Source organism: Paroedura picta, chromosome 1, assembly GCF_049243985.1.
Source record: "Paroedura picta isolate Pp20150507F chromosome 1, Ppicta_v3.0, whole genome shotgun sequence".
NCBI lineage: Eukaryota > Metazoa > Chordata > Lepidosauria > Squamata > Gekkonidae > Paroedura > Paroedura picta.
This window is the reverse complement of record NC_135369.1, coordinates 30,982,535-30,999,428: the sequence shown is the minus strand read 5'-3', so window position 1 is coordinate 30,999,428 and position 16,894 is coordinate 30,982,535. Positions and strand designations below refer to the sequence as shown.

Genomic DNA, 16,894 nt, shown 5'->3' with positions numbered 1-16,894 from the left:
TACTCCCAGGCGAATAGCTCCTCTACTGTGTCAAGGAGACTGAAGGTCTCAAAACAGGAAGATGTCATGGGATGAAAATGAGGGACCCCCTCCTCAAATGAAGAACTGATTTACCCTTCTGGAGAGTATGAGGAGGTCAGCTTTTGGAACAGAAGAAACTGCCATTAGGAACATAGAAAGTAGGATCTGGAAAGTAGGGTCTGTCTGTGAGAACAGCTCTAACAGGACTGTGATTAGCCCAAGGTCACCCAAGTGGCTGTGCGTGGAGGAGTGGCTTCCCGGATTAGAGGCTGCTGCTCTTAACCACTATACTACATGCTGTCTAAATAGGCCAGGCTTTCACAACCAGGGTTTTGTGAAGCCCTGGGGTTTCTTGATGGCCCTGGAAGGGTTTTATCAGGTGATATGACCATATCTGGTCATGTTGACCTGTCCCCAAAAAAAGGTCAATGGAGAGGGTGGGAAAGCAGGGGCCTCAGGTGAGTATGTACACAGCTATGCTTCCCCACCATATTCTACACAATCGTGCCACTTCTGGGGATTCTTGAAGCCTGAAGAATGTTTCAGGGGTTTCTCAATGGTAAAAAAGTTGAAAAAGGCTGAGATAGGCAGACAGTGAGAGAAAGGAATCAATGACTAATGTGCATGTTGGCACCACTGGTACAGGGAAAGGCAGTCATTCGGTCCCAGAGGTTATCAGGCAGTCCCTAGGTTACTAGACAGAAGGTTACATTTCGGGACCTCAGAAGTTGCATTCTCAGAACTGCTATCTGCTCCACTTACAAGATCAGATGCACAGATTAGGGATCTCAATGTGTAGATGACAAAGTGGCGTTAGAAGGAAAGATTTTTATTTTTAGGCCTTGGCCAACTTTCTGAGAAACCTGTACGGAATTGGCTTCACTTGAACCAAAAGGAAGCATGGGTTACGGCACTTAATACCAAGAAGTTAGCAAAACAATTTAAAACTAATTTCTCTAAATACTGATTTACTATGTGGGGAAAACAGTAAATTCCATGTTGAGACCTTTAGGAAAATGGTCAATAGCGCGTTGTGCTTCCTGAATAATTGCAGTATGGACTCTTTCTGAATGTACAGTTCTGGTTGTTGCATGTCAAAGAAGGGATTGCAAGGCTGGGAAAAGCCCAGAAAACGGTGTTCTATTTTAGCAGATGAGGAGCTAGCTATGGAGCAGAGGATGGAATCTGTCACCTGGTCTTGATGGCAAACACACAAAGGGCCTTACAGAAGGCAAATACACTGGCTTCTGTACTTTGCTTTTAGACCTTCCTGGAGCATCTGGTCGGTCACTTTGTGAAAAAACACACAATGTTTTTTGGACCACATCTTATCCAAAACACCTATTCTTATGTTCTTATGACACTGGGCAGGGTTTGTGATCCACAAGATTCTATCCGAATATGTGTATAAACACCTTCACCTTGGAATGCCAATTTGGGTTCTCTTATTTCTGGAAGACTGGGCTGTTAGTTATTGTCACATGGGTCAAATACTTAACATTGGATACATGGTAGTTAAACAACCCACAATTACAGTTAGACCAAGAATAAGAAGGCATAGGCTATTCATTACAAATTATTGGGTAACTCATTTACAGGAATAAACTAGCCAGTGGACTTCGTTAATTGCTCTCAACTGATACTTATTGTATTTATCTTATGGTTCATGCTAGACCTAGAATAAGTGCTTCCCTGATACTGCCAAGAATATTGACAACCAGACAGATCCTACAGAACTAATTTCTAATTGTTTCAGTATGGCTATCCGTAGAAACCCAAAACGGAAGTACGGCTAAATAGATATCTATATATCCATAATTATGTCCAGTTGGAAAAAAATTTCTGGATGCACCCCAGCCACTAAGCTTTCACCCCTGAAAAGAGGCAGTAGCGCAATTCTTCATTACCATTAAATAATCCACCAGTTTCCAAGCATTGCATGGGAAATGAACGTAGGGAAATGAACGTAAAGAGACAGTGGTTCTAGGTTAAAACTATTACATATTTTTCAAAGACGTCCTACAGATTCCCTCACTCAGCATATCAGAATATGAAAGTCACCATTATGTGTCACTGTAAAGGAAAAACAGTAAGAACATTCAGCAGTTTAACACCCTTGAAAGTGAACGTCCAGAAAGTATAGAAGCAGAGTAATATTGCTGGATTTAACGTGGGAGTAGTGAACAGCTGCAGTTTGGAAAAACAGGCACAGAAAATACCCTCAAAACTAAGATTAATGAAAGAAGCTTTTTTACAAGAGCCTAGTAACACAAAGGAATGACAATATATATATTTGTCCAAGGCATTCTGACAATGCACAAGAAGTAATTAAAGATGGCCAACGTTTATAAGCTCCATTAGACAACACGGTATGAGTTACTTCTCCTCTAACATTTTTTGTGACTCACAGGTACACTGTCGGGTCATTGCGGGGGTGATCTTGAACAAACTTCATATATAACTATATTTACTATGTACATTAGTGCAAAGGTTACAACATTTCCAAAGTCACCCTTGTGGGAGCAATCACGCAGGCTTCTGTTCACTGAATGAGCCCAGCAATAAAACTACCAGATGTTGTGGTACTAAATGCAAAACAGTCATTTCTGGACCTTAGAATTCTACAGCAGACCAAAATTTTCGAGATCAAACGTTGCCATTCACCAAACCTACGCTGTGGAAGAAAATGTATAAACACTTTAAAGAATACAAACAATTCTGGAGCTTACAACAATGTTAATCATGAGTTATTTGCTATACAATTATACAAGGAGGGAGGGGGAGCAGTCTGAGATGAAATCGCAGAAGAGAGGAGAGGAACAAACTACCTGTATACTTTCATCCCTTGTTGGTACTGCTGACCGCCAGGATGGATGCCTTTTCGCTCGCCTGCCAGCAGTCTATGTGCTAAAACGTTGGTTGGTGAAGGTGAGCAGGAAGCAGTCCAAACCTGAGCAGTACTGGATATTAATTGTTTACTTCATCTTCATCAGGATGCAAGGAATAATTGCAGGTTTGAGGATGCATGCCTCAAAGCCTCCAAAAGGCAATGTTCTGGACATTCATTATAGGTTCTCTGTCTCTTTTTACCTCTGATCTCTACTGCCTTTCCCTAAATCAAGCTGGATTTAGAAAAGTAAGAGGCACTAAAAATTATATTGCAATTTTACTTTGGTTACCACAACATACAAGAGCACTTTCACACACATTAAATAACACATTTTCAATTTGCTTTTAATGCACTTTGCAACTGGATGGTGCTGGGGGAAATGACAAAATCCACTTGTAAACAGTCACTGAAGTGGACTGGAACTGCATTATTTAGCACATGTGAAAGTGCCCCAAGAAAATTTCAGAAGAAAATTAGCTTGTATTTAATAGATCACAGAAAAGCTTTTGACTATGTGGATCATGAAAAGTTGAGGCTAGTTTTTAAAGATCCAAGAATATCTTCCTGCTCCCCAACTTGGTTTTAAGAAACTCTAGACCAGAGGGTGATACAATCTAATTACACTGTAATAAAGCACCTGTCACCTCACCTGATACTGCTATGTTCTGATCCTACATCCTGGGGAGGGACCCAATGTAAGCAGCTGGGCATGGCAGCTTTCATCTTCCATTGGCTCTTTTCTTCTGCCCACAATCATTATTTTAGGCAAGTTGAAGAAGATAGCATTGGTACCTACAGCAGGAAGTTACATAACTGTGCAACTACTGGTTTTTGAGAAGTATTACCTAAATCCATTTCAATAAGACCCAACCTAGTTTGGGAACTATCGGAAATTACCTCATTCACCATGATGGATAACATCTGCCAGCACAGAGACAGGGGAAATATAATCATTTCGATACTGATCTCTCAGCAGCATTCAAAAGTATTGTCCATGATAACCTTTTGAACCAATTAGCTGAGATTAGTATCAGAGGTTTTACACTCCTATCTAGATGAATGACTTCATAGAACAGAATCATAGAGTTGGAAGGGGTCATACAGGCCATCTAGCCCAATCCCCTGCTCAATGCAGGATCAGCCTAAAGCTGAGTGGTATCTGGCGCTCAGGGTGGGGGTCTTCTTGAGACTAGGGCATTTGTGTTGTGGGATCATGCAGGATTTCATTTTGTTTTCCATGGCGTTTGAGGCTGATCTCCAGGGTGCTCAAAGAATGTCTTGGGTAACATTCACATGTGAGTTCCTTAATTCCTGTAAGAGTCTTCATATAGGTTTTCTCAGTGGTTAAACAGCTCTCCTCTGACCATTTCAGCTTAGGAAAATGCACAGGCAGGTCACAGCATACACTGAAGAACTCATGAATGTTTATTAGAAGAAGAAGAAGAAGAAGAAGAAGAAGAAGAAGAAGAGTTGGTTCTTATATGCCGCTTTTCCCTACCCGAAGGAGGCTCAAAGCGGCTTACAGTCGCCTTCCCATTACACAGGACACCAGAGCTAAACTGTGTAGTTCATCCATCAAGCGATAGAGTGAAATGCCATCAGTAGGCTGATAACGTGCAACTTTACTAGTACCTTTCAATGGTCAGCTAATGATCAGAGGATATTCTCACCAGTAGACTGGACTCACAAGCTGGTTGGATGGAGAACAAAATACAGAAGCTCAGCCTGAACGAGGCTGTCATGGACTACATTCCCCCTAAATGATCATGTTTGCATTCATCAACACAGATGGATGCCTTTTCTATGAAAAATGAGCTCCGTACCTTCTTGGAAACATGATTATCCAGACTCTGATCACCCCTACACACTAAATTGCTCCAGTGCACTCAACATGGGGCTGCCTTGGGAAGTTTTAAATAGTGGGTCACACAGCCACTAACTCCTGTATGGGAAAATATCTCAACAGTTCTGAAAGAACTTCAGCTGACTGCCAAGCATAATTCAAAGTACTGGCATGGGATTCAGGTACTCCTCCCTCTTAAACATTATCGCATCCTACAAAGCTGCCATGGCATATGCCCCTTTTTACAAATGTAAGGCTGGGAGCCACATGGGAGAAAGCTTTCTCTGACACCTCACTTAATGCCTGGGGCTTCCTTCCCCACCCTTGTCTGTCTGTCTGGCTATTTGTGGCTGTATTAAGTGGCTTGTTGTATCTGCTAAGGAATTTCATTTGTTTGCCTTCTAGCTTTCTTTTTTTTTTTAATGAAGACTTTATAATGCACTCACTGCTATTGTTTTTATTGGCTGCATTGATTTGATTGGTTTTACTGATTGTAAGCGACTGTGTAATTTTATTTTTATGTGCCACCTTGTGAGTTTTATGGTTATGAGGCAGCGTAAATATAACTTAAAACACATAAACATCGAATCTGTGTTTGCTGTTGTTCAACAAATACATTTTTGAAACAATCAGCTCCGCAGAGCTCTGATTCCCGACGGTCACGTTTGCAGGAGGAGCCTTTTCCCCAAAGCTCATTTGCGATGCACGTGAAACTTGCGGCCCTGTATGTGAGCTTCTTCAGCCACAGAGCCAAAAGCACCTTACTTTGCTCTACCCTTCACTAGTGTCATGGATCATTTCACTTTGGTCTTTATCCCTGCAGCCTCTCTCTGTGCAAAACAGCACTTCACATACTTAGACCAGGGGTAGTCAAACTGCGGCCCTCCAGATGTCCATGGACTACAATTCCCAGGAGCCCCTGCCAGCATTTGCTGGCAGGGGCTCCTGGGAATTGTAGTCCATGGACATCTGGAGGGCCGCAGTTTGACTACCCCTGACTTAGACTCTGTTCTTCCTCGAACTTTCCGCCATTTGCTTTATTGCATCCTTGATGCCGGTTGGCTCCTTTACGTCAGTGGTTCTCAACCTTCCTAATTCCACGACCCTTTAATACAGTTCCTCATGTTGGGGTGACCCCCAACCATAAAATGATGCAAGTGTTCTTTCACAGAGATTAAACTGAAACTGACCCATGGCGTGAAGATCCATTGTTCATGATTGGATATAAGTTGGGTTTTCCCCCCCAGGGTTTCTCAGTTCAGTTCTGCCTCTTGTCCTGCCGAGCTGCACAGCCACCTGGAGCGCCTGGCGGGAGACTGCGCTGCGCTGGAGGCACTGCTGGAGTGGCTGGTGGCCGAGCGTGGGCGCCTGCAGGAGGAGCAGCAACAGCAGCAAACAAAGGCTGCCATGTTTTAACAGGACTGGAAGTAAACCAACTCAGTTTCTACCTGTGAACAAGCCTCAGCCAAGCTGACACAGAGGCAATACTTACAAGGGAAGGGAAACAGAGAGGAAACACGAGCCAAGGTGGAGGAGGGAGTAAAGCAAAACTAGCTGGGAAAGGAAGATGGGCTGTCAATCACCGCCCTCGGCTACAGCCTCTTTATATGGCCACGCTGCCGTCTATACCACCAGCATTTGGTGGGCCACTTGCTACTGATGCGCAAGAGTCTCACATTCATCTCCCTTATGCTCACTCTTGCACACTGACAGGATGTGCTGTGTCATTCTGCAATCTGGCTTTCTGCCCCAGCCTTAGCTGCAGCTTCTGTTGCCTTCCCTACTCCACATTCCGAACATGACTCCTCTGCAGATAGCATTGATTTCTGCTCTCTCGCCCCTGAAGTCTGCTTTGCCCATATGAAAATAAGACACTCTGTAGAACACAGAAGGTGATTTGTTGTGGCATCAGATGTCTCGGGTGATGTCGCCTGCTTTGTCACACACTCAGATGGTGACGGTGGGTATAGGAATACATGCCTGTGGACGATGGTAGCGTTTAAGCTGCCTTGTACACTAGAGATTGAAAGCTGACATATAAACGTGGTAAATAGGCCAAGTATAAAACAAACAAGCCAAGTGAACCTGACAAGAACCTAAGAGCGTGAATGCATATAACAGATCTTCAGGCCTGCGCTATCAGAAATGCAGTCCATAATCTCATTCCTTCCTGAAGCATGAATATTAAACAAATGTTGTAGTGCCATCTGGAAGATAACAATTTTTTTTGTCATGCAAGAGCCTATGCTAGAAGCCTTTCCTAATTTGACAAGGTTTCCAGGGCTTTCCAGCTATTATGTTCGAACACTCTTTAAAAGAAAATGCTTTTGTACTTTTTGAATCTGGCCCCCCATGGGGTGAAGGTGCTAGATGCTTCCAGGGTCTGAAGTCTGTAGACTTGACATGCACCATTACACCAAAGCATTATGCAGTGTTCTAGGTTCTGATGACACAGGCTTCCTGCAGCCTTGCTTCACCTGCCGACACGTCTGCCATTCTGCCCACTGAATCTTTTCTCTCAGTCGATTTGCTAGGATAGCGATCCCCAACCTGTGGGCCGCGGACCACATGTGGTCCTTCGACTAATTGGAGGTGGGCCCCGAAGCACACCTTCTCCCCCCCCCCCCAGCCCTTTACTTCATCCACTCCAGCCCTTTACAACAGTGGTCCCCAACCTGCGGGCCGCGGCCCGGTGCCGGGCCGCGAAGGCCATGGCGCCAGGCCGCGGCTCCCTCTCCCCGCCCCCCCCCGCAGTAAAAAACTTCCCAGGCCGCAAGCTTGCGGCCCGGGAAGGTTCTTACTGCGGGAGGGCAGGGAGAGGGAATCGGGGCCGGGCCGCGCCCGTGCGGGTGCGGCCCGATGTGTGGGCGCGGCCCGCGGGGCGCGGCCCAATGCGCGGGCACGGCCCACGGGCGCGGCCCAATGCGCAGGCGCATCTCGCGGGCGCGGCCCGATGCGGGGGCGTGGCCCGTGCGGGCGCGGGCCGTGGGCCGCGCCCCAATGCCCTGCCGGTCCCCAACCTCAGAAAGGTTGGGGACCACTGCTTTACAACACACTTCATTGTTATGGTGTATCTGTATCTTATTTTGAAGGGATGTTTAAACATTACCATAGCAATCAGAGAGCGTTAGGGCAGTGGTTGAGAGTAGAGGAGTAAACTACCCCCCCACACACACCGGGCCTCAGTAAAAGGCGCTGAGTGGTCCCCGGTGAGTGGTCCCCGGCGTTGAGTGGTCCCTGGTGATAAAAAGGTTGGGGACCACTGTGCTAGGACATAACTTGATATGCTCCTGAGCCAGCACCAGGAGAGGACGATGGGTTGTGCAAGACCCCAGTCTCCTCCCTCCCACCCATTTCCCTTCTGCCCTGTAGAACAGTGGTCCCCAACCTTTTTATCACAGGGGCCAGTCAATGCTTGACAATTTTACTGAGGCACAGGGGGGGGTAATCTTTTGCCGAGGGATGTCGCTGCCACCTGAGCCCCTGCTCCACTTGCTTTCCCGCCGGCGCCCCTGACTTCCCGCCGCCCGCTGGGGGGCGCTGCCAGCAGCAGATGCACAGTGTCACACCGAGGGGGAGCCCCAGCCATAGCGGCCGCTGGAGAGCACCAAAGGTGAGCCGGCGGCAGAGTGGCAGGGCAGCCCCCAAGGCAGCAGCCTGGGAGGAGGATGAGGAGGAGCCGCGGCCCGGTACCGAATGATCCATGGATCGGTCCCGGTCCCCGGATCAAGGATATGTTTCCAGCATGTTGGATTTTTCAGCGGAATTTGTTTGTACGCCAGTTTGGTGTCGTGGTTAGGAGTGGCGGCTTCTAATCTGGTGAGCTGGGTTTGATTCCACGCTCCCCCAAATGCAACCAGCTGGGTGACCTTGGGCTCACCACAGCACTGATAAAGCTGTTCTCACTGAGCAGGAATATCAGGGCTCTCTTAGCCTCACCCACCTGTTGTGGGAAGAGGAATGGGACTGTAAACCGCTTTGAGCCTCCTTCAGGTAGAGAAAAGCGGCATATAAGAACCAACTCTTCTTCTTCTACCTGTGGCATAAACCATGATAGTCTGCAGTGAGTCAGTTGTATGTGATTTAGAATCTGGCACTATTCCTCCCTGGCAAAAGAAGCCTAATCTCTATATAACAAAAGCATCCTAGAGATGGGAGGAGGGCAGAGGCAAGCAAAAACAATCCGCTTAGTCACTCAGAGGACATGCCAATAAAGGCTTGTGTGTGTGTGTGTGTGTGTGTGTGTTTGTCACACAGAGGATTTTTTTGTTCTGTAAGGACAAAAATTGTCCTGCAAGACAACATGTTAATTTTGTCTTTAAAAGTATAATGCCTGGCCAATTGTGAATCTAGCACAATTGCAGGTTATCTACAATAATACTTTATATCCCCATGTAGGACCTCCATAGAACCCAGGTTTTTATAAGGAATGCACATTGCAAGCTACAGGAGTAGAACAATCTAAAGACAAATTGGGGAACTGCTTTGAGGAGCAACTAAATGGCAAGCCAGCATAACGCAAAGATACCCCAGCATAGCTCTCCATCAATAACACTCCCCAGCACAGCACTTCACAGCTGAACCAATTCCCAGGCCAGAAACAGGAAATACTGGAGCCATGCCAGGAGAGGAGTGCGACTTAGTCAGCTTCCTTGCCCTCTCATCCCATGCCCTATTCCTGGCACCAGCAAAATGTTACACATCAAAAATACTAGAATAGGGATAAACATAAAAGCTTTGGACTGTCTGGGTCATGAAAAGTTATGGTTACTTCTGAAAGAAATGAGTGTGCCACAGTACCTGTTTTTAATCATTTATTTTTGGATTTATATACCACTGCTCTCAAGGAGACTTGAGGCGGTTCGCAGTAAAGCAATAAAAACAATACAGCCCCTTAAAATCCCCATAACACATTAAAAGATGGCAAAACCATATTCTAACTCTCCCCCCCCCCCCCGTCCAGCTGTCAAGAAGCCCTTTCATTAGGAACAGGATCCTTGATAATAACTCCGGGACCCCAACCTGGCCTCAACCATACACCTGGTGGAAGAGCTCCATCTTGCAGTCCCTGTGGAAAGCTGACAACTCCGACAGGCCTTCAGCTCTTCCAGGAGCTCATTCCACCAGGGCCGAATATGTCCTGGCCCTGTTCGAGGCCAGGCAAATGTCCCAGGGACCTGGGACAACCAGCAGATTTGTACCCGCAGAGCAAAGCGCCCTGTGGGGGGCATGGGCAGATAAGCAGTCCCGCAGATATGTAGGACCCAAACCGTGTAAGGCCTTAAAGGTTAAAACCAGTACCTGAAACTTGATCCAGAAACAGACTGGTAGCCAATGGAGATGACTTAACACCGTCTGAATATGGGCTCTACATGATGTTCCAGTGAGGACCCTTGCAGCCACATTTTGTGCCAGCTGTAAATTCTGGGTCAAAGCCAAGGGTAAGCCCGCGTAGAGCGAGTTGCAGAAGTATTTTGATGAACAACCTGTACTCCAAACAAGCGGCTACTGTTAGGACAGAATATGGAGAATCAGAATGGTTTCCGATTGGCAAAGGCATCAAAACAAAGGTGTATTTTCATCTCTCTGCCTCTTTGATCTCTACACAGAACATATCATATGGAAAACTAATTTAGATTTAGATGAAGGTGGAAGGGAAATTGGTGGAAGGAACATTAACAATTTTAGACATGCAGATGACACCACATTACTGTCAGAAAATAGTGGAGACTTGAAAATAACCCCTTGTAGCAGAAAGTGCCAAAGAAGGATTACAGGTGCAACTTCAAGGTTTCTGATGGAAGAAATTGAAATTGGTCAAGGTTGTATGTTTCTTGGCTCCATCAAAACTGCAAGGAGACTGAGACTGGAAAGGACAGCTATGAAGGAGCTAGAAAAGTATGGATATGTTGCTGTTGATCAAGATCCAGTTAATTCATGCCACAATATTCCCTATTATAACTATTATGTACAGGTGTGAAAGTTGGATAGTAAAAAAAGCTGACAGAAAGTGGATTCCTTTGAAATGTGGTGTCGCAGGTGAGTTTTACAGATACTGCAGGCTGCCAAAACAACAAAGAAGCAGGTTCCAGATCAAATCAAGGCCGAACTTTCCCTAGAAGCTTGTTGTTGTTATGTGCGAAGTCGTGTCCGACCCATCGCGACCCCATGGACAATGATCCTCCAGGCCTTCCTGTCCTCTACCATTCCCTGGAGTCCTTTTAAGTTTGCACCTACTGCTTCAGTGACTCCATCCATCCACCTCATTCTCTGTCGTCCCCTTCTTCTTTTGCCCTCGATCGCTCCCAGCATTAGGCTCTTCTCCAGGGAGTCCTTCCTTCTCATGAGGTGGCCAAAGTATTCCCTAGAAGCTAAAATGACTAAACTGAGGCTATCATCCTTTGGTCACGTTATCAGAAGATGGAATGCATTGGTAAGAACAATAATGCTAGGAGAAGTAGAAGGCACTGGGAAAAGAGGAAGACCCAACATAAGATAGACTGACTCAATCAAGGAGGAATGGCTTGTCGTCTACAAGTCCTGAGAAAGGCTATAAACTATTGGAGGTTTTGTAGGACATTAATTCATCAGGTTGCCATGCTTCAGAAGTGACAAGATGGCGCGACACACACAAAAGTCTAAAACACACCCACTGAAGAAGTCTTCCTGCTCCTTCTTGCTTCCTGCCCCTACACAACTATGGCACAGTTTAAACATGAAGTCTGCACATAATCAAAGATTTCCTAAGCACTATATAAATCTCAGGCCAGACACCCATATCTCAGAGGACAGGGAGTGTAACATGGAGCTAAACCTCCCTGCCTTCATGTTGGGAACACTTAACAAGAGGCAGGGGCAAGCTCTTCTGGGATCACAATCCTCTGATCTCTGCTGGTATAGTCATGCAAGCTATATTATTGGGAGGGGACATGGAGAATAAGGACTACTAGGATGAATAACAGCAGGCCATAGTAATTAATCTCATAAATCCAACAGAGGACCGCTACATGGAAAAGTGCTAACCAAAATTACGCACCTCCAGACCAGCCAATCAGCATGAGCAATCCATCACCAGTGACCAGATCTGAGCATAGAAACTCCAAGTTAGCTGTTAACATACAAGGCTTCACTGAAGGACCTTAGATATGCTACATTTGCAAAGCTCCATGCAATGCACCTTTTTCTGAAGTTTTCCTCTGCATTGGTAGCCATGATGAAAAAATTAGACAGCAGGGTCAACAGAGGGTTCCAAATGCCTCCTGAGGGCTTTTGCTTGTTTTGTTTCTGCTCACTAAGGCCCATTATGCACAGCCGCCGAAACAGCGATTTCGGGCCACATGGAAAACGCAGAGGGGGAAGACGCGAAGCACACCAGTTATGCACGGGACGGGGTGCGATGGTGGCAAAACCCAGAGTAACCGATTATGCACACGGCGATCCCGGCGCCGCTTCTGGTTGCGCCCCGGTCATCCGGAAGCTGCGCTTTCTTCCGCGTTTCGCTAACATGGCTTTTTCAGCGGCATGCACCGAATCTGCGGCCGGTTGCAGCCGGCACCGTGCGTTATCGGTGATTTTAGTCGCCGCCATTCCACCCCGAATGTGTGTTATTCCCCCCGTGCATAATGGGTCAGAGTGAGCAAAAATATTCATTCACCAGTTGTGTAGGATCCACACCAGGTCAGAATAATCTTTACAGATGTCATTTTAATGGGTACAACCAATACAAGCCAATTAACAGAATACGACACCAGGGCAATACCCAAATTCAGTGTAAAGAACTCCTTCTGACACAGGATTTTATACAGTTAGAATTACACACCCTGATTCGGTCATTATCTCATCAGCCACTCCTGTGCATTCACTAATAAGCATTGTCCAGTCGCATCAAGGCAGATGTTTCAGAACATCCTCATATTTTGTCCCGGTACCCTCAGGAGGAAGGAGATCGGAAGTGGGAGTGATTTTTAGCATTCAGATTACGTGGGGTGAGATGTGGTTGATGGCCAGTAGCCAGACCTGGCATTATGCCCTTCTCTTGTCTCATGTCCTGCATCTCAGGTGCGTGCTGCTGTATCTTACTCTGTACAAAGCTATGGAAGGCTTCCAAGTCTCAGAGAATATACCTTCAGAAGGTCAGCCTGAAACAACCTCCATTTCTCTAATGGCAAAACGCTTTACAGAGGGAGACCAAAATGGTCACTCCATCAACTATTGGCTGAATAGTTACAGAAATACTCCACCGAATGTGAGATGTGGGTTCCAGTCCTGTTTCTTCTTTCTATTTTGCTACTGCTAAGTTATTCTCAGTTTGCCCTTGGGTGGAATTCAAAGCCCTTGCATGGCTGAAGGAGGCGGTGTGGGATCAAGGATGGCAGTGGCTGTGCTATGGGATTGCCAAGAGTCAGACATGACTTAATGGCTGACAACGACAACAACAGCAAAGTTTCTCCATATGGCTGTTTTTCGCCAGTAAACTCAAAGGATGCCTTTGAGAGTGTACCCTTGTGACACCTCATGCAGCTGTTCTAATGTGACAAAAAGCAACATGTGGCAAAAAGCAACATCTCGAGGCATTATTCCTCCTCTGCAGGGGTCTCAACCCTTGCCTAAGAGAAGTCATAGAGTTTCCACGGGAGATTTTCCTGGCAAGTAAGCTGTGAAAATCTGGGTATGGTTGGAGTCGCCATGATATTTCCTTTGCCTGCATGTGAAAAGGTTAAGTATTGGCAGGAAGGGAACTGATCTCCCATCTACAGGGTTCTTAAGAGAACCAAAGTTACAGGGTTCCTAGTGGGCACAGGACATTCCTTCCCTTTTTCAGACCAGTGGATGGATGGGGACAGGGGACAGGGTGACATAAGAGGGATGTGTCAGCACTGCCATGCCTTTGTTGGATACTGACATTTAAGGTTTAAGATGGAGCTGGAACACATTACTGATGGGTGTCAGCAGTGTTGCTATGGGCTCCAATGCAGTTGCTATGCTCACAAATCCCAGAAGTTGCATCTTTTTGATATTTCTTTTCAATGCTGAGAGACCTGGGGTGCTGATTAGCAGCACTAGTGCCATATGTGTCTCAGCAATGCACCAGCATTTTGGTCTGGGCTGCCTAACATGTGGTTTTGTCATATGAAATACTGTACTGCAATAAGAGCATACAATTGTCAACACAAGGGGATTGGCCTTGGTTACTGGACACACATTAGTTTTGCTTTTAACTGCAAATTTAAATGAGTTCAAATGTTGTATAGCCTGTCTCTCCTCTGCTTGAGCAATTTCACAACAATTCTTTACACACATCAAAACACACATCAAAATGTTATTAAAAACAAGCACTAAATATTGGCAGAGCAGTGAAACATACTCTGTGTTCTCAAAGAGAAATAACTGTTTTCTAGAGATACTCTCTGCAAGGTTCCCTAGTCACCGAGGACTGGTAGATCATATATAGAATCATATAAATGCAAAACTGAGTCTTTTCACCCAGAGAACATTAACTGTTGGGAAATGATCAAACACCGGCCCAAGCATTTCTGTGGAGACCTGACCCAGATTTAAGCTTCCAAGTTTAACAGATAACACACAGAACACATCAATCACTGGCCCTCAATCTATCTTACCAGATATTTCACTTTTTTCTGGCAAACCTTTTAGCTGTTATTAATTCCCGGCCTATTTTTAATGAATTGCTGTACCCATGTTTAACCCCAGGAAGCCATATAAAATAAATTATTACTGATGATTAATTATGCTGCAAGGGACCATAACACCAACTTATTTTGAGCCACAGAGGGAATTAATTAAAACTGGCTTCAGTAAACAGTTTCTTCTTTTCTCCCTCTCTCCTGTGGTTTCAATTATCAAAGAATGCCAGAGCACTGATATTATGACTCTAGATGGCTTGTCTGTTTAGAGGTTCTTACTATTTTTACACTTAAAATTTTCATCAAAGCTAGCAATATTGCCAGGTATGAAATTAATTCATGTGAAATCTACCCTCCCCCACAACATAGTTGTTTTTCCTGTTCTTATCAAACCCAGCAATGATGAGAAGACAAAAGAAAACAAGTGAATCCTGAGATGACCTATTTCACAAAGAGTCTAAGAACCTGCAAGGATATACTCTATGTCCGTTTCTGCATTAGGAGACATACCTTGTTTTAGCTTCTCTTTGGATTTCCTTTGGATGCTGAGAATCAAGTCTAGCGTCTCCATATATGAGCTTTCCTCCCCTTATTTCCCAGGATGAAATTTGTGACATGCTTTCCGCACAAAGTCTGATGGAGGCAGCTTCCCATCATGCTTTGCTCCCTTCCCCTTTTTTTAAAAAAAAGGTGTGTTTCGCAAAATGGTGCCTGCTTGCACCTTTGTTTTCTCTGCACCCCTTAATCCCACCATTCTGCACCATTGATCGCCTCCCTCCTTCCCCCTATGTCCCAAATGTATTTTTTAAAAACATAACACTGCTGTGTAAGACTGCAAGACTGCTTTTTTAATACCCCAAAACAGCACTGGAACATGATCACTGCTTTTAAAAAGGGGGTGATTGCATTACAACACTGTTTCAGAATTACAAAAAAAAACAAGTCTTGCAGTCTTACATAGCAGCATTAGGATGTTATAACTATGGTTGTTTTTTCATGACATTTGGGACACTTTGGGGGATGGGGGAGACAATGGATGGTGCAGAATGATGGGATTAAGGGGCGCAATGAAAACAAAAGGTGCAAAAAAGGGCAGATTTTTCAGAACGGAGAGAGGGGGGATGGGAATAAGAAAAGGAGCATTCTCGAGGAATCCCCCTGATTGCACGCATTTCTGCATGCATTGTCGGTCCCAAATTAGACCTCTTTAGCTCCAGCTTTAAAAAACAAAAAACAATTTTCTGGGGATTCCTTTGCTGCACAGCAAGTTAGGGGGCAATCTGGATCTGCGCCCGAAGAGGTAAATTTCAGTGCGGAAATGAACAAAAAATTCAACCCTTTAAAAATGCAAATCCGAACAATAGTGTGGAAACAGTCTATGTTGGCCCTAGGGTAAAAATAGAGAATACTGTACTGATTATGACTAGCTGCTAAGAGTGGCTGCTTCTAATCTGGCAAACCGTGTTTGATTCCCCGCTCCTCCACATGCAGCCAGCTGGATGATCTTGGGCTCGTCACAGTCCTGATAATACAGTTCTCACAGACTGAACCTGTCAGGGTCTTTTAGCCTCACCAATCTCATACAGTATCTGTTGAGGGAAGAAGGAAGGGCAATTCTAAGCCACTTTGAGACCCCTTTGCACAGTGAAAAGTGGGGTATAAAAATCAACTTCTAAAACATTGATGATGTTATCCATTCAGTCATATCCAACCCTCGGCAATTCTATAGGAAAGTCTCCGCCATGCACCCCTTGTCTCTGACTGCTTCTTTTAGTTGGTTCATGGTCATCCGTGTATCGGCTTTTATCATGCCGACCCAGCAGATCCTTTGGCGACCCCGTTTCCTTTTGCCGCTGACTATGCTGAGCATTAATGATTTTTCTAGCGAGTTGGATCGCATGATGTGTCCAAAGTGAGTGAGCTTTAGCCATAATATCTTCCCTTCTAATGACACAGTTGGTTTGCTTCTCTCTAAAACTATCTTGTTGGTAACTTTGGCTGTCCATGGGATTCGCAGCATTCCTCTCCAACACCATAATTCGAAAGCACCTATTCTCCTCCTGTCTTCCTTCTTCAGGGTCCAGCTTTCACATCACATCCATAGGTTGTTAGCGTTAGCGCCCCCTGCTGGCAAAAACATGCATGCACGCAGCCAGGCCGGCAGCTTTCCCTCAACGCCGGAGGCAGTCCTCAACCGGAAAAAGGTTGGGGACCGCTAATCTAAAGGTAAAGGTATCCCCTGTGCAAGCACCGGGTCACGTCTGACCCTTGGGGTGACGCCCTCTAGCATTTTCATGGCAGACTCAATACGGGGTGGTTTGCCAGTACCTTCCCCAGTTATTACTGTTTACCCCCCCCCCCAGCAAGCTGGGTACTCATTTTACCAACCTTGGAAGGATGGAAGGCTGAGTCAACCTTGAGCAAGCTGCTGGGATTGAACTCCCAGCCTCATGGGCAGAGCTTCAGACTGCAGGTCTACTGCTTTACCACTCTGCG

General features: G+C 45.5%; 1 protein-coding gene across 5 annotated transcripts in view; it reads right to left on the bottom strand.

Annotated features, from left to right (window-relative positions):
- The window catches only part of MSRA (methionine sulfoxide reductase A), a 228,987-nt gene that overhangs the window by 102,638 nt on the left and 109,455 nt on the right, over positions 1 to 16,894 (bottom strand). The window lies entirely within an intron of this gene.